The 17,955-nt window shown below is 46.7% G+C and overlaps 1 protein-coding gene across 1 annotated transcript in view; it reads right to left on the bottom strand.

Moving 5' to 3' along the window:
• Nucleotides 1-17,955, bottom strand: part of Synj2 (synaptojanin 2) — a 101,617-nt gene that overhangs the window by 83,202 nt on the left and 460 nt on the right.

Below are 17,955 nucleotides of genomic sequence, written 5' to 3'. Positions count from 1 at the left end.
TCTCTTGGCCCCACCTTGTAGGCGTGACAGTTACCGAAGACTCAATGTGGGTTGGAACTTCCAGATCAAAGCTGGAATGGCTACCCACTACAGACAAGAAAAGTCCTGGGATAACCCTAGTTAACTACCACCTCTTCCAGTTTCAAATTGCTTCCTCTAACTTACTTGCCAAAGGCTCCCTGTGACTAGAGTTAGTCAGCACTCTCCTTGAACAGAATGGCCTCTAGGCTGTGTCAGAACCTGGCCATAGATTGCTTAATTGTGTCTATGCAGACTTCCCAAACCCCACTCCCCAAGGATACTGCATACCCTGACATGTACTGTGTGTCTTATGGACTAAAGATAACCAAGATATAAGAAATATTTGGGGGAGAGATATACTACTACAGGGCCTTGGAACCAGGGGACATTTGTCAAGCAGGGAGGGCTCAGTGTCTTCTGCCAGTGGAATCCTTGGTTTTGGGGGGGGGGGTTCTCTAGGGTGAGCGGACTGTTTTGTCTCTGATGCCTGTCACAGATTCTTACGTGAGGGCCTGCTTTGTCCTTTCCAATCATGGCCTTTTCAGAAGAAAAGCCCACCCCAGCCCTGCACACGACAGACCCCCCCACTGCCTCCTGCCACTTCCAGACCTGCTCTAGGATAGAGCTCATGCCCCAAGCACCCGAGTCCTGCCCTGATATTCCCAGCCTCATGCTTGCACCTCAAGCTTATGACTAGAACCTAAAAAAGGCAAGTCCAGCCTGGGCTTGTCTAGAAGCCTTCAGGACCCACCCAGGGAGCCAGTACAAGTGAGAACCTAATGTCCTGGGGCGGGGGAGGGGGCAGGCCCTGGGGAGGGAAACAGGTGTGAAGGCCCAGCTGCAAGCCCAGGTGGGCTGGGTGACTGGCAGAGCACACTGGCAGCCACCCTCCATGTGACTCACGGGAGAGCCAAAGAGCAGTGAGGCCAGAGCAGGGCGACTCGGTCTTCACCCCTGCAATTCTGATGGCACTCCCAGGGCCATGCCAGGCAGAGCTCGCTGTGCCAGCCCCATTGTTATGGCCGTTGTCCATCTCCTTTTGAGAATTGGTTATTATTCTCCACTGTCCATCTGTCCTCTGTGATCTAGAGGCACTCTTGGATGCCAGGATGATCGCTCTTCGGCCCTTTCTGAGTCGCTAAGGGTCGTCTGACACTCACGGCATCTTGTCACACAGTACAGTGTGAAACTTTTGTGTAGTCAAATCTATCAGCGTGACCCAGGGGGAGAGACCAACGTGCTGTGTCCTCCCCAGCATGTATGTGGGAAGATCCACAGAGACACACACTCAGTGTCTATTTTACTGTCTGTATATTTCAACAAAGTACTTCTTAGATCTTTCTGGCTTTCTGTATGGCCTCTGAATTTTATACTTTTTAAAATTCCATACTATAAAACTGGAAAAGCATCTCCTATATTTTCTTCTAATGCTTTGGAAGCCAGGTTTCTTAAAATATTTAAGAAGCTCTATTTTTGTAAGCTCTTACCTACTCCATAATTGATTTATTTTAATGTCTGTTTTAACATAAGGGTGTAACTCAGTGTCTGTATGGGTAGGTGTGGCCAAAGGCTCAACAAAGTCTCTTCTTCCTTCAATATAAGCCCTGGACATCTGTCTAACCCTGATTCCTGGTGCTGTGGTTTAGATCCAGTTTGTTCCCTAAAGGCTTGTGTGCTGGAAGCCTGGTTCCAGCGAGGCAGTGCTGAGGAGCATCGGAAACTCGAAGAGGTGGGGCCTAGCAGGAAGTGACTGGTTGTGACTTCATTGAGGGATTAATGCTGGTCTGAAGGTGCAGACAGATTCCCTCAAGAATGACAGTGAAGTGAACTGGTACGAAAGAGAAAGCCTGATTTCTCTCCTAGGTTTCCTCCTTCCTCTCTTGACATATAATTTTGCACTCACTCTCTGTCTGTCTGTCTCTGTCTCTCTTTCTGTCTCTCTGTCTGTCTGTCTGTCTGTCTCTCTCTCTCTCTCTCTCTCTCTCTCTCTCACACACATACACACACCCTGCCAGGTGATACTATCTAACCCATGGTCTTCGTTATAGGTTTAGACTCCTCCCCGCCCCCCCAGAATTGTGAGCTAAATAAACCTCTTTTCTTTATAAAAATGCTATCCTCAGGTATTTTGTTATAGCAACAGAAAATGAACCAAGACCCTTGGCAACCTTATAAAAGTAGAAGAATGTCAACTGCTACAATTCAACACTGCATCTGGTAAAAAGGACCTTGATTGACATATAGACTCTAGACAAGAAAACTCAGTAGGTGAATTACAACCTGAGGACAGGTTATCACACTTGGGACTTCCTTAGTTGTGCCGGCTTTTTATAATGGGTTATGTCCCTTTCATAAACTCTGGAGTTCAAGCACACAGGATTCCTATAATGGAGCCTCACTCCTATAGAGCTTGGGGCTTTAGGATGAGGGTAGGAGCTAGTTACCAGACCACTGGCTGTGGGAGCAATCCCCTGCATAAACTTTCCTGAGTGAGAAGCAGAAGCCCCATGCAGGCACACCCAGGTTTCTGCGCCACTTTTTTCTTTAAGTCTATGTCAAGTAAGGCCTGATCTGAACATTCAGCAAGAGTCCCATTGGACGTCACAGTAGTCAATGGCACCCCCATAATATCCACCCTTTCCTACCACCCCCACCAGCTCTACGCACCTGTGGGTATACAAGCATATGAGTATGCAAGTGTGCGTGCACACATGCATGTGTATGGAAGCCAGAGTTCAATGCTGGGTATCTTACAATTGCTTTTCATGTTATATTGCAGGTATGGTCTCTAAGTGAAGCTACAGCTAACTGATTCTGCTGGCCATTGAATGTCTGGGGGATCCCCCTGCCCCTGTTTCTGCTTCCCAGAGCTAGGCCTATAGGCAAATGGTAGGCCTGGATATTTTTACCTGGGTGCTGGGTATCTGAACTCAGTACCCGAGTATTCAGTCACTTTACTGAATACTCAAGCCCTCTCCCCATCCCAGATGAGTGCCTTTCTCATAGACTAAAGCATCCATCCACAAGTCTGTTTACGGCCTGATAGTGGTTTGAATGAGTGCTGCCCCCACAGGCTAAGGTGTTTGAATGCTTGGTCCCCAGCTGGTGGTGCTGTTTGGGGACATTATGAAATCTTTAAGAGGTGGAGTCTTTCTGGAGGAGAATGTACACCACTAGGGTGGGCTTTGAGGGCTTACAGTCTCACCCCACTTCCAGTTTGCTCTCTCTGCTTCCTGTTTGTCAACGGAAACGTGATCAACTTCCTGCTCAAACCACCTGCAGCCACGCCTCCTCTGTCATTACAGACTCTCCCTCTGGAGTCATGAAACCAAAAAAAAAACGATCTATAAATTTGTCATAGTTTTTATCATAACAACAAAAAGTAACTAATACAGGCTTCTATCACTCTGCCCTGTGCTGATGGCCTATGTCATTGATGGGCTTTATAAATTTTGTTTGTTTGTTTGTTGTTGGTTTTTTTTTTTTTTGGTCTGGTAGACTTGACAGTCACCTATCATTTTTTCAAACCTTCTGGCCTAGTTCTTTCCTATACCACTCAACAGTGTAGACGGAGCCTCTCTCATACCAAGACAGCACTGAGTAGGACACGTGATGCCCCAGGCCTGTTTCCATGTACCATGCTTCAACGTTGGATATCTTTTCTTGTAATGTACCATGTACATGTACCATGACTCAGGGTAGGGTCTAAGAACAATGGAGACGTACTCCCTCACAGCTCAGGAGGTTGACGTGGAAGCTTGTGAAGATCAGGTGTGTTCTGGCTTCTGACAGCTCACAGGCAGTGAGCCCAGGAAGGGTGGCAGATGAGGAAGGAAAAGCAGGCAGGGTGGAGGACACAGGCTCCTGTAGGCTGCACAGGATTACTGCATGGGAACAAGGGAACGAATGATGAGGGACAATGATTACAGGGCAGCAGCTGCTGGGACCATTAGGAAGCTGCTGCACAGTCCTGGAGAGAGAAGAGTGGTTAGGGGCTGGACTCTCAAGGTGATGGGAGCAGGGGAAGGCGCTGTATAATTAGTGTATTTTAGCATTAGAGTGGTGGGGCCTGTGGGTAGGCTGCCTGGGGATGGGGAAAGGAGGAATCGGGATGTCTGTCATGTTTCTGTCACAAGGGATTGCATGGAAAGGACAGACTGAGGGACAGGCAGGTATGTGTGGGAGGAGTCCCAGCTGTCCACAAAACTTCTCTTTGAACTCAGTTGAATTCTGCTCATGGTGTCCTCTGAAGAACACGGTGTGCTTCCCATGGATCACAGCTTCAGTATAGCTGTTTCTCAGAAACTGCAGGGAGAGTAATCCTCTTTCTCCTAGATCCTCACATTGACAACCGAGGAGATATGGGAAGGTTACTGAGTTTTATCTGTTGATACTGAAAAGTGGCCAATTTATGAGCTCACCTGATCTAAGGAACCATCACCCCAGCTTATCTCACAGCTCTGAGGGTTATCAACCATCCTGGTTTCCTTTCAAGTTGCTGATAAGACATCCCGAGATAAAAGCAACTTTAAGTTTATTATGCTTCCAATTCCAAGTTATACTCACAGTCCATCATTTCAGGGAAGTCGAGGCAAGAACTTGAAGCTGTTATTCACATCACATCCACAGTCAAGAGCAGAGAGGAACTCATGGGCCTAGGGCTCAGCTCACTCTCTCCATCCACTCTTCCACCAGAAGTCCAGAAGTCCCTGGCCTAGGGAATGGTGCTACCCACAGTGGGTAAGCCTTCCCACCTCAATTAATGCAGTCAAGACACCCTGCTCCTCACCCCCCCCCCCAGACATATCCATAGGCCAACCTGGTCTAAACAACCAAGACTGTCCCCTCAGGCAATCCTCCATTGTGCCAAGTAAGTGGCAAAACTAACTAACCATCACAGCAATATTTTTCACTCTGATGTGACCTCTAGCATGCTCATGTGTCTGTCTGTCCATCTGTCTCCTGGAGGATGCCAAGCAGCTCAGACATGACCATCCTTTCACTTCCAGGCACCTCAGGACCAGATCTGAGAGTTTCTAGGTGTCCAAGATGGACACCAACACCTTCAGCTCCTCATAATGTTCATGAGAGAGAAGACGGCCAGGAAGAAAGGAGCACTTGGGATACCCAGGGTGGAGTGACCTCCAAAGCTCACACCTTCTTGGGCAAGCACCCCCAAGTCTTTCTTTGAGCATATCTGCTCTGTGAAGGCATGTTATAATCAGCCTGTGGCAGCCTAATTTTTTCCCAGAAGCAAAATGAACCAACCAGAAACCTGGAAGGGAGGATGCCACAAAAGTCCGATGCACACTCAGAAACTCGGGGAGTTGGGACCATCTGTGCCGAGACCAGACCATAATTGTTCATTTTACCTTTGGTTTTAGGCAGTTTGATACTCTTTTAGTGATAAGCTGTGAAAAATGCCACTGCGGCTACTGTTTCTGGGATTATCATTTCATAATTGGTTACTACAGCTAGCACAGTGGAGATCCTGGCAGCAAAAGTAGCTACAACAGTTAGTTAATCTTTCATTCTATTGGGCATGATAAATTTAATTCAATAGTTATATACATTTCTATTGGCTTTGAAAATTATAAATTTATAAACTCAACTTCCATTTGCTTTTGGGATACCATCTAACAAGGACTCCAATTTGCAGTAAAGCTTGTTAAGGAAGGGAATGGCTCAGTTGCCTTTAGCCTACTGGCTATGGGTGGGATAGGACCTCTGTTGGTCTTTTCTGTGTTGAACACACAGATTGCAAGCCCAGCGCCACTTTGAGATCTTTGGCAGCAGTTAACTCTGCAGCTCACTCATGACTGAGCCTGTATGATAATGAGTATTCAGAGACGGGTAATGCCTGGGGGGGGGGGGGATGCTCACCAACCTAAGACAGAGCACCTGTGTGGCCTGGGCAGGCATCTCCATGACGGGTAAGGTGACCTGCTGATGTCCCACACAACCTAAGTCAGAAGCTCATTTTCTAGTAAAAGGGGGACCTGAAGGTCCTGGCCCCCGTTTTGGGTAACTGTTGCCTTGCTTGTTGACCTTGACCTTGATATCTTCCCTATACTAATTCCCAGCCGGGTTCCACCCTCCTGAATGCTTAAGGGAAGTTCCTTGTCTGTGTATCCTGCATAATGGGTGTTAACAGCTTAGATGCAAGATTGTAAAACATTGGTAGCGAACTTCTGCCCTCCGGGGTTCTCTCATTGTGCTGTAAGCCTGAATTTAAGACCTCCTCCCTCCTTCAATAAATGGCATTCAGCATTAAAAATAAATAAATAAAAATTAAAAAAAAAAAAGAACTAGCCCTCAGGGCTGGAGAGATGGCTCAGAGGTTAAGAGCATAGCTGCTCTTCCAGAGGTCCTGGGTTCAATTTCCAGCAACCACATGGTGGTTCATAACCATCAGTAATGAGATCTGGCGCCCTCTTCTGGCCTGCAGTCATACATGCAGGCAGAACACTGTATATATAATAAATAAATCTTAAAAAAAAAAAAAAAGAACTAGACCTCAGTTCCTGCCCGTATAGGCCTGGTAATAACCACCAATACAGGCAATAACCAAATAAGGACAAAGCCTGAGACTTGTCCAGATCTGCCCAAGAATGGAAAAGCTATAGTCTTAGCCCATGCTAGCCATAATCAATTAGAAATGTACTAATATGATTGTCACATGCATAAGCCAATCCTAAGTAGAATGGTCATGCTGCTTTTAGAATTCCTTCAGCTGTGCTTGCACATCCTTCTTGGGGGGTTGTCGCCATTTTGTATGCACAGGTGAGTGGCCCCACACGCATGTGGTATAATAAATGCTCTTGTTGATTGCATCGTGACTGGTGGTCCTAACACCTCCACACACCACACACACACACACAGACACACACATACACACACACAGAGACACACACATGGGAGTAGGGGGCAGTGACTGAAAGCTTCACTGCTCATCTCTCCTGCAGCTCATGCCCCACCACATGTGACAGCATCCTCAGTCATCCCTGTCTGCAGGATACACTAGATCGCTGCTTATCAGGAGCCAAAGAGCAACTGCTTCCTCTTAAAAAGAATGTTCTAAACACACAGTGTTTATCAGCCACAGACAAGATCCCTGGTGGAGCTAAGTTCATATAATATATGTATGGCTCGTTAAAACATACTTAAAACAGTACCTCACATGCCCAGACACACAAACTGCCCCCTCTCTAGCCAAAGGACAATCAGTTACTTCTTCATGGAAGGCATCTGTCTTAGTTTCTATTGCCATGACAAAACACCATGACCAAGGCGATTAAAAAAAAAAAGCATTAATTTAAGACTGACGACTGCAGAGGGTTAGAGTCCATGACTATCATGGCAGGAAGCATGGCCGTGGGCAGGCAGGCATGGTGCTGGAGCCGTAAGCTGAGAGCATGCATCTGATGCACAGACACGAAGGAGGAAAACTCAAAGCCACAGCCCCAATGACACACTTCCTCCAATAAGGCCACACCCCCAAATCCTTTCCAAACAGTTCCATTAACTGGGGACCAAGCATTCTAACACATGAGACTATGGGGCCATTCTCTTTTAAACCACAACAGCTATGCTCACCACAATACCACCAATGCCACACCCCTCACCAAAGAGTCAGCTTGTTTTAATGTTATGCCATATTTGTAAATATAGTTTTTAAGAATAGACAATGGAGAGCGTGTGCGCGTGTGTGTGTGTGTGTGTGTGTGTGCATGCGTGTGTGTGTGTGTGTGTGTGTGTGTGTGTGTGTGTGTGTATACATGTGAAGCCTAGCCTAGAGGTTGATATCTGTGTCTTCTATCCCTCTTTGCCTGTCTTTTAATGAGACTCTAATAGAGGGCTCTGGATATTTAGTAGTAGTGTTTGCCCAATATGCTCAAGGTCCTAAGCACAGTATCTAGCTCTGGAAAGAAAAAAAAAATCCCATCTGAGGTTAGAGCCTGGGCTATGTAATGAATATCAGACCAGAATGGGTACACACCCACTACTAAAAAAAATAAAATTGTAAAATTTAAAATTGTGAAAATCTAGTGGCTACTAGAGCATCCACAGAATTAACATGGTTCATCACATGGTCTTGCAAACTGAGTGGCTGGGATCGCAGTTCATTTGGTAGAAAAAAGTGGGATGACATAGCTCAGTGCTCAGCACCTCAGAACCCAGGCATGGCGGTGGACTTCCCAGCACTCGTGAGGCAGAGGTAGGAGGATCAGAAATTACAGATTATCTCTAGGAGTTCAAAGCCACCCAGGGACATATCAGAGCTTATCTCAGAACAATAACAAAAAACAAGGTACTCTAATGTGAGCTTAAGCTGCTGTGTAGCTCAGAACAGCCTTGAACTCTCAGCTCTTCTCAGTCTTCCATGTCCTGACATCACAGGCACGTGTGGCCACCCAGCCCTGCTACGGCTTTACGGGTTTGTTAGTTGCTGGATCAAGGACATGATCTCAGATATTTTCATTAATTAAGAAGCAACCCAAAATGAAAATGAAAAATCACATCAGTATCCTAGGTCCAGCTCAGATCTCAAAGTCTGATTAGATAGTTTCTTTGCCAGATCACGTCTCTTAAGATTCAAATTCTGAGCAGATTAAACCATGAGACGAGGGAAGAACTGACGGTACTTATGCTTAGTGGGTAAGTCTTTTTTAAAAAGGCAGGGTTGGAGAAATGGCTCAGCAGGTAAGAGTGGGCATCTCCAGAGGGTCTGACACCTTCATTTGACCTCAGAGGGCACCTGCACACAAGTGGCTCACACAAACGTACACACATACACAAAAAATGGATCTTAAAAAAAATTACCAAGAAAACAAACAAACAAAACAAAACAACAACAACAAAAAAAACCCCGAAAAAGACAAATGAAATCTCAGCATAGGAGAGCAAATCTCTGCATCGGTTGTAATCATTTGCTCCAGATTATGATTCTGAACTACAGGAGGATTAGTTAACTTCCCTGAGGGAAAGAACAGCATAAGGAAGCAAAGCTCTAACTCAGGTCTCCTCTCCCAAGCTAGTGACTGGGGAAAAAAAGCTTCACTAAAGTATGGTCTGTGGGCCAACACCACCAGAGAAGAGGTGAGAAATACAGATTTTTAACACCGTCCTGCCGCCCCTGCCCCACCCCTGTCCCGCTCCGTCCCTGCCTCACCCCCACCCCGCCCCTGAAGCTGACTAGATTTTAAGATCCCCAGGAGATGTCGATGGAGAATTGGGGTTTTGCACCACTGCTGTACCAGTCTTGCTGGTTTACGTCTGGCAGAGAAGGGGCCCAAAGCCAACCCTGAAGGCTAAGTTGTCCCCTTACCTGGTCCCTGTGGTCACAACAGTCATCACTTCCCCTAACAAATGGGCACCAAGTTCTGGATGCAGGAAGCCAGGTAGACAGTCTCTCACTCTGAGGGACCCACAGCTCTGATATTTGCTTCTTCTAGCTGGGCATCTGCTTCCTCTCAGGAAAAGAAGGTATCTGAGACCCTGGAGCAGACCAGAAGGCCGCAACCGAGGTAGCAAAGCAGGTGCCCCATGTCATGGCCTTATGTCCCACTGTCCCAGAATGACTCGCAGAGGTCAGGTTTTTTTTTAATTATTTATTTATATATATTTAATGTATGAGTGCTGTCTGCATGTGTCCCTGCAGGCCAGAAGAGGGTGCCAGATCTCATTCCAGATGGTTGTGAGTCACCATGTGGTAGCTGGGAATTGAACTCAGGACCTCTGGAAGTGCAGCCAGTGTTCTTAACCACTGAGCCATCTCTCCAGCCCACAGAGGTCAGTTTTACCATATGGAGCAGCCACCACCTTCTCGGCTATTGACTACTGATGGGCAGGGCAGAAAATTAGGGGTTTGCTGAGGGGTTAGAAGGTCAGTTGTGGTTTAATTTTCTGGGTAAAGACTTCCAACCATCTGAATCAATACAGTCACCTGCACTCTGCCCTCACACAAAAGCAGCCCCAAGGGGAGAGAGGAGCACTGTGCTGGTTACCAGGCTCACTGTCCACCTGGATCCTCATCTTAATCTCGACAGGACTACAGCCAGCCATGTCTCCCGGGCCTGAGCATCTGCTACAAATGGTGTGCCTCCCCTGCCGACAAAGCCCATAGCAGCCCTGACAGTGATGACATGTGGCTCTGAAGCTCCCCGAGACCTGCCAGGCCAGGGCCCTGTTCTCAGGACACACACTGTTTCCCCTAAAGCAGACATCATCGCAGGACAGATGAGGCTGGGCATAGGGTCCAGGAGAGCAGGAGAGATGACCATCAGCCTCTAGGGGATAGAAGCATAGCAGAATGTACACAGAGGCAAGCAACTCCCTGACATGGCAGACCTCACCAGCATATCCCATTTTCTTAAAAAAAAAAAACAAAAACAAAAACAAAAAAAAAAACTGCTTTCAGATTAAACTCAGATCTCCATGTTCGTACTTCAGGACATGTTCCATCTTGGGTCACCCGGGCCACCAGAACAAGTTGCCACCTGTCCTCTGAGGCTAATGTTCTCTCAGAGAACCTTGCTCTGAAGTATTTGTTAAACCAGGAAACTTCAGGAGCAAGTAGCACCCTGCCAGCCCCATATGTCATGAGTACAGACAAGTGTGACCTGTCAGCTGCACCTGGCCTTCCCACACACACGCACACACACAAAGATGCCAGTGCTTGCCCAGCACCACCTTTGTGCAAGCACAGCTCTGAACACCTGCCTGGCAGAGCACCCCTCCCCCGGAACAGGCTAAGCAGGGAGAGGAAAGAGCAGGTGGATCGGCCCCCGCAGTGCCCACCTCACTCAGGAACTTCTCCTAACTCAAATCCAGAGCTTGGGATGGCCCAGCCCTACCTCTCCTCTGAATCAGCCCTCACATTCCAAGGAGTACCTTTGGAGAGCCTGAGGGGAACAGCATTTCCTCTTTATGGATGTCTTAGTTATTGTTCTATTGCTGTGATGGAACACCATGGCCAAAGCAACTTTTAAAAGAAAGCATTTCATTGGGGGCTTGCTTAGATTTCAGAGCGTGAATCTATGGGGGGGGGGGGTAATAGGGGCTTTTGAAATCTCCAAGCCCACCCCCAGTGACACATCTCCTCCAACAAGGCCACACCTTCTAATCCTTCCTAAACAGTTCCACCAACTGGGGACTAAGCATTCAAATATATGAGACTATAGGAGCCCATTCTCATTCAAACCACCACAATGCGGTAACTCTGTGTTTTTCACTCAGCACCTAGATATTGCATCAGGCTATCCATGCTAGGTTATCCACAGGAAAGAACACCAGGGCTTGTGCTCAGCTCTGTCCCCAGGGAATGCAGGCATTGAAGCACACACATTCCTGTAAGTATCAGGTTTGCCTTTAGTAACATCCCAGCTCTGCTCAAAAAAGGAGGTGACTTGTTTCCAAGCAGGAGCCTCCTCTGAAAAGAGTGTGTCAGATGAAATCAGCTCTAATCAGATGGACTGCGTGGTGGATATACTCACCAGGAAGTTTACAGGACAACGTGAGTCTTTCTTCAAATACATATTTGCCTATTTTTTATAGCAAGAACGGCATTTTACTGGACATGTTGTCCTCTGGGGCGGGTCTTATACAAATCACAGCCCCGCCACTAACTAACTAGAAGTGAAATCTCAGTAAAGTTCTTAGAACTCTCTGTGACTCAGTTTCTCCAAGCATAAAATAGAGCTCACTAGTATCTGCCTCCTTGTGAGGATTAAATAAGTTGATATATGTAAACCACTTAGAACTGCATGTGGCTGGCACCATCAAATGCTAGCTGGCTGTTATCGAGTTGACCTGAAGTTTATTTAACTGGTAAAAACTTCCCAGCCTACCAGCAGCAAACCTCTTGGAAGCAAGACAGGCTCATGATCTGTGGATATTTCCTGATGTGACTACTACAGGCAGAGTTCTGGGTCAAGACCTTGAATACTTTTCAGAGTTCTCATTCATTATCTAAATATTCCTAAAGAATGAGTCCCAGTAAGATGAAGCCCTTCCAGTAGGGCCTACAAAATGGGAAGTACCCTTAGCTGGGCTGTTGTGGACTGAGGCCAGAGCCAGCCCGCCTGCAGACAGTCTTGTGTCCTACAGAGGGGCTAGGTGCTCTGGAGTGTTAAAGCTTTCAGACATCTACCTGTTCTGATCTGATTTTTGTCTCTTAGTGGGTTGGCCACCATACCACACAGTCTACTCAGAAATGATCCAACCCACTTCTCAAGTCTGACTTGGATCAGTTTATCTGGGGCTTGAAAGACAATTCAAGTAGCGGGGAAAATGGTCTCTGTCCTCATTTGGCAGGTCTGCAGAATCTGAGCAGTCAAAAAAAAAAAATCACAGAGGGGAAATTAAATATCCTAGATATGCTCGAGAAGTAGGTCATGGCCCATAGACTGGCACAGGTCTCCAAAGCAGACCAGCCTGGCACTCTGTAGAGCCTAGGGCAGAGGACCATGGACCTTTGCACCTCCTATGTTGAACCGGTTTTGTTTGTTTTGGTTTTGGGTTTTTTTTTTTTTTTTTTTTTTTTTGACAGGGTTTCTCTGTGTAGTTTTGGTGCCTGTCCTGGATCTCACTCTGTAGACCAGGCTGGCCTGAACTCACAGAGACCTACCTGGTTCTGCCTCCCGAGTGCTGGGATTAAAGGCGAGCACCACCACTGCCTGGCCTGTTTTTGTTTTTAATCAGTCTAGAGGGCTTATGCAAAACACATTTGGTCCTCCTCCTTTGAGGACCAAATCTAACCAGAGGACCAAATCTAAAACGTGGCCAACAGGCAGAACTGCCCCAGCCTGGCCTCTTCCACTGTCTCCCCAGAGGTCTCCAGTACACAGACCTCCCGGACTCCATCCCTAGGGGTCTATGGTAGGCACCTCCACTGCCTAATCAGTCAGGAACCCTGGGGAGTCCATCTCTGTAGGGGGTAACAGGCTGGACAATTTGCACACCAAGTTACAGAGTGCTGGGGTGCAGGAGCACCCAGAAGGGTAAGCACAGAGGCTAGCTAGTGACTACAGTCCCATAGGGTTATAGTTCTAATAAAGGGGCTGACTCCTGAGCCCACTAGTGAGTCTTAAGGAAAACGGGAGTTCTTCAGTTAAGAATCACTAACTCCCAAATGGCAAGAATCTGCTCACACCACTTCTGCTATGGAAACCTGCCGAGTTAATTGGGAACTTACACAGCCTGTAGGTGACTACAGTTAGTGACAGTGTGTTGAACATCTCAAAATGGCTGAGAGAGTAAATTTGAATTTCTCATCATAAAAAAGTGGTATTTGAAGCCGGGCAGTGGTGACGCACGCCTTTAATCCCAGCACTTGGGGCAGAGCCAGGAGGATCTCTGAGTTCGAGGCCAGCCTGGGCTACAGGGTGAGAGCTAGGATAGGCACCAAAACTACATAGAGAAACCCTGTCTCGTAAAACAAACAAATAAAAAATGGTATTTGAAATGATGATGCTATTTGGCTTCATTTAGCCATTCCACATTGTATAATGCATTATGTATATATAACATTACTCTGTCCCCATAAAAATGTCTAATTTTTAAATTTATGGAAAAATAAAATAAATCGAACTGAAATAAGAGAAAGTCAATGGGAGAAAAGTAAGATCTCACTTGACACGGAACAAATTGAATTTTAGGAGCTTTTTATGCACAGGGATGGGCGGGAAATATTAACATACTGATAACATCTAAGTCCATGAAGGATGATTTCTTTCCCTCTGTTTTTCTGTATGCTTGAACATTTTCACAATTAAAAGTTAAAAACAAACCAAGTGGTGGTGGCTCACACCTTTAATCCCAGTGCTTGGGAAGCAGAGGCAGGTGGATCTCTGTGAGTTCGAGGCCAGCCTGGTCTACAGAGCAAGTCCCAGGACAGGTACCAAAACTACACAGAGAAACCCTATCTCAAAAACAAAAAACAAAACAAAACAAAAACAAAAACAAACAAACAAAAGTTAAAAACAAAATTTTGAGCCACACTGTCACAATGAGAACCTAGTCAGAACCAAAATAATGATTTTGCAACAGGAAGAGAAACATGTTTCCCTAGTTTTTATCTTTATAAATATGGTACAGAGAAAACCTGCACTGAGGAAAGGATCCACATACAATAATGCATGGCCCAGCAGCTGCTGTGACCCAAATCACCCAGTCAGGGCCTTCCCATATCCACCTCTACTCTGGAGAATCTATCCAATGGCCACTTTGTGGTTCTCTGTGACAGTCTCGAGCGGGTCAAACTTCAACCCAGTGACCACATAAATTTGGGCTACAGAGCCTGAAAAACTGAACAGCTCTAAAGGGGCCTAGCTGGGCTCATGGCCACCGCACTAATTCAAACCAAACATGGCTGTGGCATCTATACAAATACAGCAGCTGGGCTGGCCAGGAAGCCAGCTGTTCATGCACAACCTTTCCCGGGAAATCCCCCAGAGTTTAGGAGCACTCACTAATAAGTGAAGTCTCTCAAGCCTCCTTCCTCACCTCTCCCAGACTGCCATCCATCAACATGGACAAGGCTCCAGGGGGATGAGGTGGAGTTTCTGTCAGCAAACTCAGGTGTAAACACAGGGATACTCCCCAGCCACTCTTCCTGGGGGCTGGTGAAAGAACCCTGAACTTTGAAAGCAGCTGAAATCCAATGACGACACATTTCATGTTTCTACCCTGAGCCTAAAAGAGACAGAGAGAAGACATCAGGTACTGTGGTCTCAGCACTCCAGGACAGAACACCTGTATGCTATGAAGAAGCCTCCAGATGCTAACTCAGGTTACCCCACAGATTCCAAAAGCCTTCCAAACCGGTGAATGCATCTGTGCTGCTTCTGCCTCTGGAAGATTTATTATCACTGATCCACATAGAAGACTTTCAACTGAATTCTTTAGAAACAGGACTCTGGAATTATTTCTTCACCAAGCCTCCTGCTGGCAGGCAAGGCGATCTTGTGTGACGACCATCAGCAACATTTGTCTTGGAAGAGGAGGCTAAGTTCCGAACAGGTGGGGGCAGGTTACAGACTCTTTCCCTCAACACTCGCACAGCATTAGTATTTCCTAAACTCAATATCCAATCCAAGACCCCATCTTTTCAAATGGCCTAAAAACCTGAAGGCAGTGGGTAGCCACTGAATCCAAGGCGCATCTCAAGATGGCACCTCCATGAGGGAACATAGAAGGCAGAACTGGCTCACTGTGAGGGCAGGGATGCGCTCACAACTGTTGCCTCACTCATGGAAGCCACCCATCATGCCCAGTCAATGTGTGGACAGAGCTTAGAACACAGAGGCCAGGAAAGACCATTCCCCACACGGCAGGAGTCTGCACTCCATCAGGCTCTCAGTCCCGAGACTCACTGGGGACACCCAGCAGAGGAAACCACAGCTGAAGAGAAACACTAGGCTGCCACAGCCCTTGTCGGTAAGGAAGGAGTCAGGATTAGACTGCCATAAATGTGCATTGTGTCTCTGCCTCCCTCCCCCGCTGCCACACCACTCAGGAGAGGGCACGTCTTCCTCCCCTCCTTGCTTGCTTCCTTATAGGTTTATTTATCTGGGGGACCGGAGAGTTCACTCAGCAGTTAGACACAGTGGCTGCTCTCCCAGAAGACTCAGGTCTGATTCCCAGCCTCCACACGGTGACCCAGAGCTATGTGTGACTCCTGTTTCAGGGGGTCCAACTCACTCTTCAGGTTTCTTCATGGGGCACAGACATACATGCAGGCAAAACATCCACAAACAAAAATTTAAAAAACGCATGAAAAAGATTAGCTGAGTGTGGTGGCACACACTTTTAATCCCAACACTTGGGAGACAGGGGAAGGTGGTTCTCTGTGAGTTCCAGGCCAGCCTGGGCTATGAGACACTGTCTCAAAAGTAAACAAACAAACAAATAAGTAAAAGATTTATTCTTATTTTATGTATATGGGTGTTCTGCCTGACTCTATGTCTGTACACCACATGTGCCTGGTGACCTCAGAGAGAGCTCCAGATCCCCAGGGACTGGAGTGACAGGCAGTTGTAAACTGCCATGTATGTGCTGGGAACCTAAACCTGAGTCCTCTGCAAGAGCAGCCCCCGCTCTTCAAGTGCTAAGCCACCTCTCCAGTCCTGTCCCTTGGGGAAAAAGAAAGGTCAGGGAATAGAAGACAGACAGCTAGCTGGCCCTGGGAACAGGTGGAGATTTTAAAGTTCAGAGTCATTCCGTCCAACAGTGATGCATTTAGGATGTTTTAAAAGCCTGAGAACAGTAACTATCTAATAACAAAAGGCGCTCTGTAATCCGTTCACAACATTATCAGCAAACGCTACAATGTCTTTAAAAACAAAGAAAAACAAGACCAAGGGAAACAGACCAAAAACTGTAAGTAATTCAGCCAACCGTCTACTGAAAACAAACGCTAGGTGAAGGGATAGATGTGCAGAACACAGGAGAGGGTTCAGAAGGTGACAGATCTTTTCACTACAACCCCTGCTGTCAAACCCAAAGTCCTGCACCACCCATGCCACGTAAATGCATCCCGGCCCAAACTTAATGGCCTGATGCAAGACACCTGTTCCAAGCGGCGTCAAAACCACTCACCGGTGTGTGAGTCTCACTTAGCATTGCTGCGGTCTATCTGAAAGGCATTTTATTCTCTTTGATGACACGGTAGCTTTGTACCGTGAAATTAATCTCTGGGTTCTGATAAACGTGTTATGAAGTAGACATCTAAAATGGAATGGAAATTTCCGTGGTTTTCTTTCAAGGCTGTGACAAACGACCAAACTTGGGCTTTTCAGGACAGAACCCAAATTGGAATAATGTGATAATTATTCCATGACTCTGCACACTTTTGACACAGAATACTGCAGACACTGCTTCCCTAATCAAGTGGCTGACAGCAAGCCAGCTAGCTATTTGTTGTTTGGTTTTTTCCGTATTGTTCTGTACTTGCCTGTTTTGAGGTCTGGCTATGTTGCCTCATCTGGGTCTGAAACTCCCAGGCTTAATGGATCTTCCCACTGATGCTCCCACAGCCGATAGCTGGAACCTGGGGTGTGTTCCACCACACCCAGCTAGATAAACTACACCTTAATGGCATGGTCCAAGAAGTGGAACTAGATATGCCCCTTTTAAGACATGTGTACATATACACACAAATATGTATGTTGTAACTGGAGTCAACGCATACAAACGTGAAAGGCACAAAGCACCTTGCAAGTGAGTGCTGGTTGCACTGGTTACCTCCGAAAGTATAAGTGATCCTGTTTAGCTAGGAATACCAGGAGGGTGGACAACTGGAAATCCACTGCTGCAAGCCTGCCCTCCACGGTTCACCATTAAAATCCTACCAATCATATCTAACTTCTGGTTTAAGCTACCTAGACCTTCTTGCAAATGTCAATTACAAAACTAGGGATCCGGAAGCCGGCCATACCAGGAAGCTATGCACCGTATGACATCACCAAAGCAGAGTCACACACAAGACTGTGTTGCCTGGAGCAAGTGTCTTAGCATCTCTAGGCCTCAGTTTGTGTATTTTTATTATGGGCTAACATTGTTTAAAAAAAAATTACGCATGACATTATGTCTCTAAGGTTCTTAGCACAATGCCAATCTCAAGATTTCTGAAGTCTAGTGATGAAATACAATGGCTTGCTGTCACTTAACACTCAGCATAAACAAAGTCACCAGAGGGGATATTTGCATCCAGGTTCTGATGCTTCAAACCAAATATTTATAGGCGGCAAATGAAGTGAGCCATCGTCGTTTCTCAGAGTCTCTTTTGGTGCCCGAGTGCCCATCTCTTCAGAGAAGGCCATACAGCTTAGGTGTATTCAACAGGTGCACAACCAAGGAAGCACTAGGTAGGCTCCTCCTCAGGGCAACCTCCTTAGGGCGCCCAGAGCACGCAAGGCTTCGGTACTGAGTGCC

Source organism: Peromyscus eremicus, chromosome 8b (assembly GCF_949786415.1).
Source record: "Peromyscus eremicus chromosome 8b, PerEre_H2_v1, whole genome shotgun sequence".
Lineage (NCBI taxonomy): Eukaryota > Metazoa > Chordata > Mammalia > Rodentia > Cricetidae > Peromyscus > Peromyscus eremicus.
Note: the sequence above shows the minus strand (reverse complement) of the source record. Positions and strands in the feature narration are given on the sequence as shown.